The sequence below is a fragment of the Erpetoichthys calabaricus genome, chromosome 6, assembly GCF_900747795.2.
Source record: "Erpetoichthys calabaricus chromosome 6, fErpCal1.3, whole genome shotgun sequence".
NCBI classification, from domain to species: domain Eukaryota; kingdom Metazoa; phylum Chordata; class Cladistia; order Polypteriformes; family Polypteridae; genus Erpetoichthys; species Erpetoichthys calabaricus.
Genome location: NC_041399.2, coordinates 35,560,509 through 35,573,444, shown reverse-complemented (window position 1 = coordinate 35,573,444; position 12,936 = coordinate 35,560,509). Strand labels below are relative to the sequence as shown.

General features: G+C 38.7%; 1 protein-coding gene across 2 annotated transcripts in view; it reads right to left on the bottom strand.

Moving 5' to 3' along the window:
• Positions 1-6,940, bottom strand: part of dtna (dystrobrevin, alpha) — a 468,481-nt gene extending 461,541 nt beyond the window's left edge. For both annotated transcript variants that reach the window (XM_051929100.1, XM_051929099.1), the window contains exon 1: positions 6,780-6,940. The gene's annotated coding sequence lies outside the window, so the exon portion shown is untranslated. The remainder of the gene's footprint in view (positions 1-6,779) is intronic.
• Positions 6,941-12,936: the final 5,996 nt, after the last annotated feature.

The following is a 12,936-nucleotide window of genomic DNA, read 5'->3' as shown; positions in this document are numbered from 1 at the left end:
GAGGAGTGGAGAAGTGTAATGGTGCCGATATTTAAGAATAAGGGGAATGTGCAGGATTGCAGTGACTACAGGGGAATAAAATTGATGAGCCACAGCATGAAGTTATGGGAAAGAGTAGTGGAAGCTAGGTTAAGAAGTGATGCGATGATTAGTGAGCAGCAGTATGGTTTCATGCCAAGAAAGAGCACCATAGATGCAAAGTTTGCTCTGAGGATTTTGATGAAGAAGTATAGAGAAGGCCAGAAGGAGTTGCATTGCGTCTTTGTGGACCTGGAGAAAGCATATGACAGGGTGCCTCGAGAGGAGTTGTGGTATTGTATGAGGAAGTCGGGAGTGGCAGAGAAGTACAAAAGAGTTGTACAGGATATGTACGAGGGAAGTGCGACAGTGGTGAGGTCTGCGGTAGGAGTGACAGATGCATTCAAGTTGGAGGTGGGATTACATCAGGGATCGGCTCTGAGCCCTTTCTTATTTGCAATGGTGACGGACAGGTTGACGGACGAGATTAGACAAGAGTCCCCGTGGACTATGATGTCTGCTGATGACATTGTGATCTGTAGCGATAGTAGGGAGCAGGTTGAGGAGTCCCTGGAGAGGTGGAGATATGCTCTAGAGAGGAGAGGAATGAAGGTCAGTAGGAACAACACAGAATACATGTGTGTAAATGAGAGGGAGGTCAGTGGAATGGTGGGGATGCAGGGAGTAGAGTTGGTGAAGGTGGATGAGTTTAAATACTTGGGATCAACAGTACAGAGTAATGGGGATTGTGGAAGAGAGGTGAAAAAGAGAGTGCAGGCAGGGTGGAATGGGTGGAGAAGAGTGACAGGAGTAATTTGTGACAGACGGGTATCAGCAAGAGTAAAAGGGAAGGTCTACAGGACAGTAGTGAGACCAGCTATGTTATATGGGTTGGAGACGGTGGCACTGACCAGAAAGCAGGAGCAGAGTTAAAGATGCTAAGATTTGCACTGGGTGTGACGAGGATGGATAGGATTAGAAATGAGGACATTAGAGGGTCAGGTCAAGTTGGACGGTTGGGAGACAAAGTCAGAGAGGTAAGATTGCGTTGGTTTGGACTTGTGCAGAGGAGAGATGCTGGGTATACTGGGAGAAGGATGCTAAGGACAGAGCTGCCAAGGAAAAGGAAAAGAGGAAGGCCTAAGCGAAAGTTTATGGATGTGATGAGAGAGGACATGCAGGTGATGGGTGTAACAGAACAAGATGCAGAGGACAGAAAGATATGGAAGAAGATGATCCGCTGTGGCAACCCCTAACAGGAGCAGCCGAAAGAAGAAGAAGAAAGAAGATTTAAGATGGGTTTGTAAAACTATGTTTTCATTTCAAAGGAGAGAAAATTTCACATATGGGCTTTAAGGTAACACTTTGTAACACATTCAATATGAAAAAGTCCAAAGAGATAGATTAAATATACAGTACATATATCCAAATACATGCCCACATGTTGGTACACATATAGAAGACAGTAGATCATAAGGTAAAGATAGTTTAGTACAAAAATTACTGCTTAATGCCAAAAGAAATTTCAATGCAATCATACGTACTAAACTATTTGGCGAGACTAGATGTGTCAAACGGATAGTCTATATCCAGATTTTGTTGTATAACCAAGGACAATTCTGTTGGAATCACTTTCCAACACACTATTAGTAAAGAAAGGTACAGTTAGGTCCATAAATATTTGGACAGAGACAACTGTTCTGTACATTGCCACAATGAATTTGAAATGAAACAACTCAGATGCAGTTGAAGTGCAGACTTTCAGCTTTAATTCAGTGGGGTGAACAAAACAATTGCATAAAAATGTGAGGCAACTAAAGCATTTTTTAACACAATCCCTTCATTTCAGGGGCTCAAAAGTAATTGGACAATTGACTCAAAGGCTATTTCATGGGCAGGTGTGGGCAAGTCAGTCATTATGTCATTATCAATTAAGCAGATAAAAGGTCTGGAGTTGATTTGAGGTGTGGTGCTTGCATGTGGAAGATTTTGCTGTGAACAGACAACATGCGGTCAAAGGAGCTCTCCATGCAGGTGAAAGAAGCCATCCTTAAGCTGCGAAAATAGAAAAAACCCATCCGAGAAATTGCTACAATATTACAAGTGGCAAAATCTACAGTTTGGTACAACCTGAGAAAGAAAGCAAGCACTGGTGAACTCAGCAACGCAAAAAGACCTGGACGTCCGCGGAAGACAACAGTAGTGGATGATCGCAGAATCATTCCCATGGTGAAGAGAAACCCCTTCACAACAGCCAACCAAGTGAACAACACTCTCCAGGGGGTAGGCGTATCGATATCTAAGTCTACCATAAAGAGAAGACTGCATGAAAGTAAATACAGAGGGTGCACTGCAAGTTGCAAGCCACTCATAAGCATCAAGAATAGAAAGGCTAGATTAGACTTTGCTAAAGAATATCTAAAAAAGCTAGCACAGTTCTGGAAAAACATTCTTTGGACAGATGAAACCAAGATCAACCTCTACCAGAATGATGGCAAGAAAAAAGTATGGAGAAGGCATGGAACAGCTCATTATCCAAAGCATACCACATCATCTGTAAAACACGGTGGAGGTACTGTAGTGTGATGGCTTGGGCGTGCATGGCTGCCAGTGGCACTGGGACACTAGTGTTTATTGATGATGTGACACAGGACAGAAGCAGCCGAATGAATTCTGAGGTGTTCAGAGACATACTGTCTGCTCAAATCCAGCTAAATGCAGTCAAATTGATTGTCCATCTGTATCTGAAACACCGCACAATGACCCAAAACATACAGCCAAAGCAACCCAGGACTTTATTAAAGCAAAGAAGTGGAAAATTCTTGAATGACCAAGTCAGTCACCTGATCTTAACCCAATTGAGCATGCATTTCACTTGTTGAAGACTAAAAATCAGACAGAAAGGCCCACAAACAAACAGCAACTGAAAGCCGCTGTAGTAAAGGCCTGGCAGAGCATTAAAAAGGAGGAAACCCAGCATCTGGTGATGTCCATGAGTTCAAGACTTCAGGCTGTCATTGCCAGCAAAGGATTTTCAACCAAGTATTAGAAATGAACATTTTATTTCCAGTTATTTAATTTGTCCAATTACTTTTTAGCCCCTGAAATGAAGGGATTGTGTTAAAAAAATGCTTTAGTTGCTTCACATTTTTATGCAATTGTTTTGTTCACCCCACTGAATTAAAGCTGAAAGTCTGCACTTCAACTGCATCTGAGTTGTTTCATTTAAAATTTATTGTGGTAATGTACAGAACCAAAATTAGAAAAAAGTTGTTTCTGTCCAAATATTTATGGACCTAACTGTTTATGACCAAAAACTCAATTCAAACAAATACATTAATGCAGTGTGGAAAAAGGTGCGTTACTCAAGGACTGGTGTAAGATCTTTCTTAGCAAGTTAATGTCATGGATTTCTCTTAAATACAGGTAAATGCTCCAAAGTTACTCTGCAAAAGGTCTGGTGTGTATATAGTTACATTTTGTATTAAATAGATCTATTGGAGATTGGCACGTGAACTCCCCTTTCTACTTTATCTGCTCTGACTAGACAAAGATCCCTAAGCTTACATAGACATAAATAAGAAAGACAGTTAAATGTAGTAAATCATCCTGTAGAATGTGAAGTTACTAGGAAAGTTAGAAATTTAAAGCTCACAATTTATCACATGATCCAAACTATGCTATGTTTCCTTTGTTCTATAATAGTAATATATATGGTTGCACTCATGTGCTACCATATATATCATAAATATGAGCTTCTGAGTCAGAAGTTCCACATGCATGCATTTTAAACTCAGAGCTATAAGTTGGACAATTCAGAGAAAACAAAGCTACTCAAATTCTTGGAGTTTTGATGTAATGTTGACCTTTTCACCTTAGTCAATTATAAAACGGAAATACCATTTTATTGGTCAAATTGCATTTGGAGCAAAATGATACATATTTAATACGTTTACTTTTTTACACTTAACACAAAAAATGGTGTTTATCTTTAACTGCTTTTTTTTTTTTAACAGACCAATTAACAAAAAAACAGCAACTTCCTACATCTCCTAATAGTCCAACTGGAAACCTATGTGAATTCTCTGAAGTGGGAAAGTAAAACGTCACAGCTTAGAGCTGTGTATAATCCAATAGCATGTGAATGCAGCATATGAGTATACATATGTCCAAAACTGGGGAGACACACACACACACACAGATATATAGAAACATATTGAAAAAATACATCAAAAATAATTTCCTTCATAGTTAATGTAAATGTTTCATTCATATAGGTATTTGCTTCTATATTAAAATGTTTAGCTTTACATAGTTAAAAGAGAATACAGTTAAATAACAGAAGACTGACTTATCCTCTAAGTCAATCAATATAATCACTCCAGTCCATCCCCTTGTTACAGATCTGCTGCAACAGTAAAACTGTTTCAGTGTTTGTTTGCAAATGTGAAAGTATAAGGGTGTACAATCTTCTGACTGCAGTCATATTCTTACAAGGTAATGCATTAACATAAAGAAAAGTAACAAAGATTTAAAAACTGAAATGTTGTTGATAAGAAATCTTTTAGTGTGTGTTATGAAATTTATTCTTTCTTTAGAATTTACATAAAATAATTGAAAAGAAGTTTCCTAGACTTTGTAGTTTCATACATTATGAGTCATATGTAACGTATCCAACTGCCTTCACAATTTGGAAACATCAAAAAAATGTGAATACAGTTGGCAAATTTTAACAATGACACAATGGGGTGGCAGAGGAAACCTGTTGACAGAGGTTTGCTGCCAAAAGGTGCTCTGCTGCGGCCAGTATGCCTGCTGAAATGAAGTTTTTTTCTCACATAGAGTCCATCCTAACACATTACATTTCTGATGTAATAAAAAAAATTGCATCTGCCAAATTTAAAAAATGTAATAAAAGGCTGCAATGCAGTGTACAAGTGACTTAACTGACAATGGACAAATTATTTATTTTGATGCCATGAAGAAGCAGGTGGAATGAAATAGAAATACTCTGAAAATGTAAAATGCACTACAATGAAAAATACTAGGTTTTCTTTTTTCATATAAATTATTTATGTTAAATCTAAAGTCAAATTGTGTGTAATTTTTCAATGTACAACTCCAGCCCTAAGGATATTGAATGGCAAAAGGTGGACAACGCCAGTCAAACTGATTAAACTGGTAATGACCAATGGTTCACTTCACTTTCAATGGTTTCACTCCGGTGAGGACTGTAATGACCAGGACACCCTATTTGCAGCAACATTCTCCAGATATACCTGGAATTCCAGTAGGCAAGTAAGAAAATGGAGAGGTTGTTGGAAAATGAGACCTCTTTAAGTCCCTAGTATACAAGGTTAAAGGAAGAACAGGAGAATAAAAAATGAAGTACGACTATAAAGTGTGACTTTTTCTTATGTGACCCTAATGAAGACAAGGAAAATTAATGAAATTTAAAATGTTATTTATGTACAACTGCACTAATTTGTGATAATTAAACTAAATTTAACAACATACATTTAGTCAATAATATTTTTGCACTTTAAATTAAAAGAAATATGGTTGACCCACAACATGACAATTTTAACCATTCCTATCTTTGACATACTTAACAACCAGCTTAATACAGCATGCCCATCAATACATTTGATGAATGAATACATCAGTTTCCAGTTTAATCTGCAAAGCATGAACAGTATCCAATAACCACAAAGGACCCTCAGAAATATGTCTTTTCTGGATATATTGCAATACAGCAGTCATATAAAAAATGATTGTATTGTTGAAAATGAGGTTTAAAAATAAACTAAAGGCGAGGAAGTAATGACACAGATGATCATCCTAATGTATTGCCTCACCTCTGTATGAATGATTTCACAAGGCACAGTTTACACTGGTAAAGCAGAGCCGTGCATCTGAATGCAACAAATTCCCAGTTGGCAACCGCATCTCCCCGATTTCCTATGATGTCATCTTCAGTAGAATAAAAAAAAAAGTTACAATCCTTGCGTGAAGAAAATACAGAGCAACTCTCGGGCTTCTCGGCCAAGAAAAGCAATGCCATCGTGGTATTCTTAAGGAACATATATCCACGTTTTCAAACGTAAAGATTCTGTTTATGTAAATTAAAATAAAATAATTGTATTCCGCTATTCTCTTTGGTCAACCTCCACTAGATTTTCGTGGGAGGGAAGTAATATCAGATTTGAACGTTTTTTTGTGTTGCTGGTTTGTTGTGTTTTTTCTTTTTAATATATAGGTAATCATTCTCACTCTGCATAATTTCTGGTCACAGGGTAGGAGCGGATGCCTCACCATCTTCTCAGTGGACACCTGTTTAAGGGGCCACCGGGTTTCCTGATCGGTGTATCACCGTACCGCTAATCGGAACCTGCAGCCAGTAGCTGCAAAATATGCCTTTTCGGGGCACGCAGCATAAACTAAACAGCACGGTAAGAAATAAAAATATAATATAAAGGGGCAACAGGCTACAAAGCACGAGGAGGCACAATTACACACACCGGTCCCAGCTGCGGTGCACTGCATCAGCGGCAAGTCATACGGTACATGCATGTCACACGTATGCACTCGTAACCTTTATTAAGGCAACAATGAGAAACAAACGGTGAACTCAGACACCGTGAACGACGATTTTCTTCATTCGCCTGACAGAATAGAGCTGTCAGCCCGATCAGCTGGTATTTACCTGTGAGGTAATGCACGCTACATGTAAGGTCATTTAACCCCAACGCGTTACTCACCAGAAGGATATTCTTTAACCAGCGTCTTGGTCCGCCCCACTCTCATGCTTCACGTTCAGCGTTTATTGGTTCTTCTTCTTCTTTTTTTTTAATCCACCGACTCCCACCTCTCGAAAACCAGCCCCGGCGGTGAAGAAGCGGTCGTTTCCCAGGCTTTATTTTGCGTTTCGCATCGCCCTGCCTGCTGCTCGCTCTGCGTCTCCCTGCGCTGCTGTGTGTACGTAATGCTAATGAGCGCGGCCGCACCATTCCATTCACCGAAGCGCCTACGCCAATGACGTAGTGCGGAATCTCTCTACTCATCACGTCGCCGGCTCCCTGACTGTTCGCTGCTGGGGGACGCCGAAAGCCGCAGTGCGCTTTATTCCGAGGTTGCTCTGGAAAGGCGCTATATTCATGGGTGTACCTGAACGTCTGAGGTATGAACAATTAGAGGTGGGGGTATGGTTTGACGGTATTAAAGCCCGTGGCATGTAGCCGTGTTACTTTTCAGCTGATCATTATTATTACGTGGGGTCGTCAAGAACCGAACTTGTTGCGTACGCATCATTTTCGCGTGTACAGTCAATTGGCTGGGTGCTTTCACATGATTATTTTTTATTGTCGACGGTTGACCACCAGAACAGTTTGCATGTTTGCAGGGGCAGCCAGATACGAGAAAGCTAAAGTGAAGGTGGTGGTCTGCAATGGCAGATGAGGGCGTCAATTTATCGTGCAACACACACATTCTCATAATTGGTTATTTCACAAATGCATAGTAAAGTTATTTTGTTAAAAGACCATTTAATTAAAAGTATTGTATTATTTGCCAGATCATTGTTGATTCACACAGATGTGCCATTTTGTAAAAATAAAAAACAAATAATTGCCTTATTGGGCAATTACTGTATTTGTTAAATAATTGTCAATTTGGCAACTGTTTTGTACATTTAATAAAAATAAAGGAATCAACTGTAAAGTTATTGTTATATAACACCAACTTGTTTCTAGGCAGTACAGTGGTAGTCCTGATGCCTCACAACTAGGAAACTGGGGTTGAGTTTGTATGTTTTCTCTGTGTGCATGTGTGGTTTCTCTGACTGCTCCTGTTTCCTACAACAGTCCAAGTACGTGTAGGTTAGGTGGATTGCTAACTTTACCCCTAATATGTGTGTGTTCACCGTTTTATACGCTGTTGTCCTGTCATTTCTTGGATAGGCTCCAGCATTTCCATGACCCTGTGCTGAATAAGTTGGTTTAGAAAATGGATGGATGTTAATTCACAGAAACGATTGTACTCTCCCAAAACGAAAAAAAATGTTACTTCACAAAATGATTGAATGTTTTTACAAAAGTATTTAATCATTTTTGTTGTTATAGTGGCTCAGTGGTTAGTGTCACTGGCTCACAGCTACTGAATTTAGATACTGGGGTGGACCTGTTTGTGATCCTGTTGCACATGCAAGTCATCTGTGAAGTATGCCATGCAGCTCCTTGTATAGGCATTGGTTCTCTCTTAGCTGGACTATTGCAACTCTATCCTGGCAGGGATTTCTTCATCAACTAACTATATTATCTCTCCAGCTCCTCCAGAATGAAGCTGCTTGACTGGTGTTCTCTATTCCTTGTTTCACTCCCTACTACTCCTCTGCTTCAGTCTCTTCACTGGCTCCCTATTGCTGCAAGGATTCTGCTCAAAACTATTGTCTTGATCTAAGGTTGTCTGAATGACCCTGCTTCTCAGCATCTTCAGTCTTTGAAGTTCTCTCCATATGTCCCCTCAAGAAGTCTCTGTTCTGCCTGTCTTCTGGCCATCCCTCCTCTTGTCAGATGTGCCAAGACTGGACAATACGTCTCCATTGTTGCTTCAAAATAGTTTTTAAGACTGTACAGCTTTTATCATTTATTGAAAATAAAGCATGGCTCAAATAGCATAAACCCAGTGTGAAGAAGGAGCACTCTGGCGGTCAGAAGTCTAATGTGTCACCTGAGCCAACAGAGTCCTCCTTTCACTCTACTGGCTTAGACATCTGCTTTCCATACTCCACAAAGGGTGCAGACCCAAGTTCACATCTGGGGAGTCCAATGGGGATGTACTGCATAGGAAATGTTGCATGAGAAGAAAACTGTTACATGTCTGCTGTAACCTCACTTCATCACAGAGAGGCAACATAAGAGTAGCCTTGCAATGGAGGGTGAGATTCTGCGAAAGGTAAGTATAGCAGGGCTCATATGGAATGAGAACACCACAAAGGATAATCACCCGATTAGTCATTGAGCAAAGAATTCAACTGGCTAAGATGGATGATTTTTACACTCCTAGTGTAGTGCAGATCTGAGTTCATGTCCAGGGAGCCAAATGTTGACGAGTGTCAGACTGAAAGACTTTGCAGCTTCACATGACATTACTACTTGCAAAGTCAGAAGCCTTGTTGGCAGCTGGCTGAGAGAGTTCTCTCTTTAAGCTCATTATTAAAACAGGTGCTGTCTGTTTGAATACTGCTGCCAATATTTCTCAGGGTGGACATGTAGTGGCTGAGAGAGATCCAGCGCTGATTCTCTTTGAGTAAATTTCTCACCAGTGACAGGCCTTGCTGTGTAAGGAGTGCTGCCCAAAGAAGCAGAACCTAGTTCTACATGCTCATGCATTTGTGGTGCTCATTTCTTGATCACTTTGCAAAATCAAGGGCATGATATGTAACAGTCCTGTGAAAAAGTAAGTATACCCCATGTAATTTTTTCTTTTTTAACATATGTGGACATATCAAAATTTGATCATCATTTAAAAAGTATCTGTAGGTAATTGTGATATAATATAACAAACATCATGCCATATTTACAATTGTATAAATTAAATAAATATTAATGCATATTTCATATACTGTATAAGATAATTAAGTATATCCCTACATTTATCACTAGCTCAAATACCTAAAATTATAATTGGGTGCACCAGATAAGGTGCAAATAATTAGAACATAATTGGAGTAAATCTTGTTTGACTCAGTCTTATTTAAACCTCAGACCTGTAGTTTGGGTTGCTCTTTGTTATTGAAGTGTGTATAATCACTATGCCTAGATTGTAAGAGCATTCAAAAAGAGTCATAAAAAGATATCTGAACATAGGTAAATCAGCAGTTTCACTGTCTAGAATATCATCTACAAGTTGAGCAGATATCAGACATCTGGAAATGTTTTCACAAAGTTCAGCGCAAGAGTAGAACAGATGCTAAAAAAAAGTCGCTAAGAATCCTAGAATTTCATCACAGGACCTATAGGTAACTCTTGCCACTGCTGATGTCAAAGTACATGATTAGAAAGTGGCTGCACAAATTGGATATAAATGTGAAGTATGCTAGTAGGAAAACTTTGTTGTCCAGAAAGAATATCAGGATAAGACTAATGTTTGTCCGTGAACACTTAGACAAAGACCAGAACTTCTAGAACAATATGCCTTGACCAGACAAGGCACATATAGAATTGGATATGTTTGATGAAAACCAAGGACACTGCTTGTCCTGAAAAACCTGGTACCAACAGTAAAGCATGTTGGTGGAAATGGGTTTGGGGCTGCTTTGCTGCACCAGGTCCAGGGTTGTTCATCATCATAGAATCCACTACAAGCTCTCCATTGCTCCAGGTGGTTCATGAATGATAATGTGAGACCATCTGCCAAGTGATGGAAGCTCAGCCTAAACTGTACCTTGTAACATTAAAATGACCCTAAACATACCAGTAACTCCGTCAAAGAATGTCTGAAAAGAAAGAAATGGAGGGTGCTGGAATGGCCAAGTCAAAGCACAGATCTGAATCCCATTGAGATGCTGTGGGGGAATTTGAAATGGGCTCTGCATGTAAGACACTCCTCAAAGATCACACACCTGAAAGAATTCTGCATGGAAGAGTGGTAAAAAAATTTCTGACAGTCAATATCAGAGACTAGTAGACAGTTATAGGAAGCACCCACATAAAGGGGCAATACCAGCTATTAGAGCCAAGGGTGAACTTAACTTTTAACACAGACAGAAATTGTATATCTGTTCATTTTTCATTGTGTACATTTTTGCAAAATCAAATTTTTATTTTTTTTCTTCAATAGCATCACCTTTATGTAAAGATACCGTTCAAATTAATTATTTCCATATATGTTGAAAAATAAAAAACAAACTCATGGAGTGTACTTACCTTGTCTATGGCTTATAAAAAGTAGAACTGGAAGAAATTGATACTGAATAGTATTGCAATTTACTTGTTGCAATAATTTTAATTTTTTCACCACCCATGGAAATTTAGAAGCAAAACATTATAGTGTTTTTTGAGTAAAAGAGGGCATTACGTTGACATTCCAATGGGTGGTGTACCACTAACATTAGTACTGTTGCAGATATCCTGATAAAAAGTTGAGCATTTGGGTTTAGTTTGGTTTTCATTGTATTATTGGGAAGATAAAGTTTGATATGAGCCATCGAACTTCCAAGCATTGTCATGTAAAAATGCACACTGGCAGCACTAGAAGTTATTCCTGATTTTCCCATCAAATGGCAGGAGTTATTGAAGGCGGGATTCCAGAACCACTTTGGGTCAGTTGCAGTGTTCTGTCAGCTTTGTATGATCCTGTGCAAAACTGGTCTCAGTGTTCATTTACGGTAATAAGATTATCTTTCGGGTTTAGCTCTATTGCAGTGTGCTCAGAGCTGCAGACAAGCAGAAGACCATCACTAAGGTTAAGTGCAGTTCTAGTGTGCTTCTTGGAGTTGGAGAAGGGGAACAAAATTGCATTCTAACTTAGACCACCTCCTAACCAGATTTAATTGACTTGCATGGTGAGGAATATTACAAAGTGAATTCCACACACATCGGAAAGACTGGTATGGTTTTCAATAAAACAAGACTCTATTGGTGATGAAGAAAAAGGCCTATCACCAAAACCAATATTTTCAGCCCCTGCTTTTCCAATCTTTACGGTAATTTAGTTGTAGTGCCCCTTCACGCAAGGTAATATGGTAGTTGAGCAAGTGCGCATCCATTTTTTTTCTTTTGCAGCAAATTTCCTGCAGTGTAAACAAACAGCAACAATTAGATGCTTATTTTATCAGTGAACGAAAGACAATTAGTGTATTAGCCTTTACATTAAAGAAATAAACTGAAAAAAAGTAATCTGAGAAGTCATCCTGTGAAAATTGACAAATGGCAAGAAAAGGAATTGAGACCTTTATTTTGTCCTTTAAATTAAAACAGACACTGCTTGAGTTTGGACAGCGAGCTTGTTTAAAATGCAGAAACTTACTCTTCTAACTGGAAAAAGAAAGATAAAGACAAATTTGAAATTGCTGCTTAGTAAACAATAGGCTTTTTTTAAAGATTTGTACTGTGTTTTATTATTTGTTTCTATGTGTCCTACAGCATAAGGTTTGGTAAGAAATAATTAAAATGGTAATCCGTATTTATAATTACACCTCTAGAATGCCTAGCTGATACAATGAATGAAGCAAACGCACTTCTATAAATATAGTAAATGTATATTTTAACAGCAAAAAGCTGTAGTATATTTAATGATATTAAATTATTAAAACCTATAAGTGCATGTATATTTAAATTTAAGCATTGTTTAATTGCCAATATCGATTACTTGATTATGTGAGAATACATATACTGTACTGTAAAAAGAATAAGGAAATAGACGTAAAAACGTTTCAGGATGCCCACCCCATATACTTAAATTAATAAAAACAGCTAGCAAAAGAAAACACATCTTTACAACCAGGAGTCCAAAACAGAACTGAACAAACAGGGTGAATCTGGTTTATAAATATGGCAGAAAGCAGGAAGAGGTGGGATCAGGGAGGCTGGAACAGGAAGTGATGTTGTGGGTTCTGGGCGGGCCAGATGTGATGTCTTTGAGAGGCATGGTCTTCAGCTGGGCTTCAAAAGGAAAAAAGGAGAATGGATCAGTTGACAGCACCAACCCCTGGTCCGACTGAAAAACAACACTATTTGAGCCCATTAACCATCTCCTGCGCACATGTGTGTAACAATTCATATATATATATACAGTGCATCCGGAAAGTTTTCACAACACATCACTTTTTCCATATTTTGTTATGTTACAGCCTTATTCCAAAATGGATTAAATTCATTTTTTTCCTCAGAATTCTACACACAACACCCCATAATGACA